This window comes from Schistocerca americana, chromosome 5 (assembly GCF_021461395.2).
Source record: "Schistocerca americana isolate TAMUIC-IGC-003095 chromosome 5, iqSchAmer2.1, whole genome shotgun sequence".
Taxonomy (NCBI): domain Eukaryota; kingdom Metazoa; phylum Arthropoda; class Insecta; order Orthoptera; family Acrididae; genus Schistocerca; species Schistocerca americana.
Window position 1 is genome coordinate 270,166,322 of NC_060123.1, and position 788 is coordinate 270,167,109.

General features: G+C 48.1%; 1 non-coding gene across 1 annotated transcript; it reads right to left on the reverse strand.

The window, feature by feature from the left end:
* Window positions 1-352: 352 nt before the first annotated feature.
* Trnat-ugu lies at window positions 353-427 on the reverse strand. Its single transcript has one exon. It is a non-coding gene; the product is annotated as a tRNA-Thr (tRNA).
* Window positions 428-788: the final 361 nt, after the last annotated feature.

The following is a 788-nucleotide window of genomic DNA, read 5'->3' on the forward strand; positions in this document are numbered from 1 at the left end:
ATACGGGCTTTCGGAGCCGAAGGCCCACTCATGTTCCCTTGATGACTGCACGACACAAAGCTTCACGCCTCGCTTGGGGCCGTCAACATCGACATTTGACTGTTGTTGACAGTAAACATGTTGCCCGGTCGGACGAGTCTTGTTTCAAATTGTATCGAGGTCTATGGGTATGGAGACAACCTCATGAATCCATATACTTATATGGATATGGTGTCTGTTCTTTCGGACATGTCCGAAAGAACAGATACCATTGATGACCTGCAGCTGCCTAGAACGAAATTATAATTATGTATTAATACCTTCAGCTGCTGAAGGGCGTTGATACACATCAACGGGAACAGGTGAAAATGTGTGCCCTGACCGGAACTCGAACCCGGGATCTCCTGCTTACATGGCAGACGCTCTATCCATCTGAGCCACCGAGGGCACAGATGATAGCGCAACTGCGGTGACTATCTCACCTTGTATGTTCACACACTACATTCGTAGTGTCCCACCCCAACACACTCATTACTCGTGGAAGACATTCTTACCAAGTCCCGTTCTTACCAAGTCTTGTTCGTGGAATATGTCTGCATCCGCAGAGAAGAAAAAGGTCATGGCCGGTACTACTAGAACTATATACTTATATGGTTGTGGTGTCTGTTCTTTCGGACATGTCCATTGTTCCCAGAGTGAGATTTTCACTCTGCAGCGGATTGTGCGCTGATATGAAACTTCCTGGCAGATTGAGTCTGTGTGCCAGAGCGAGACACGAACTCGGGACCTTTGCCTTTCGCGGGGAAGTG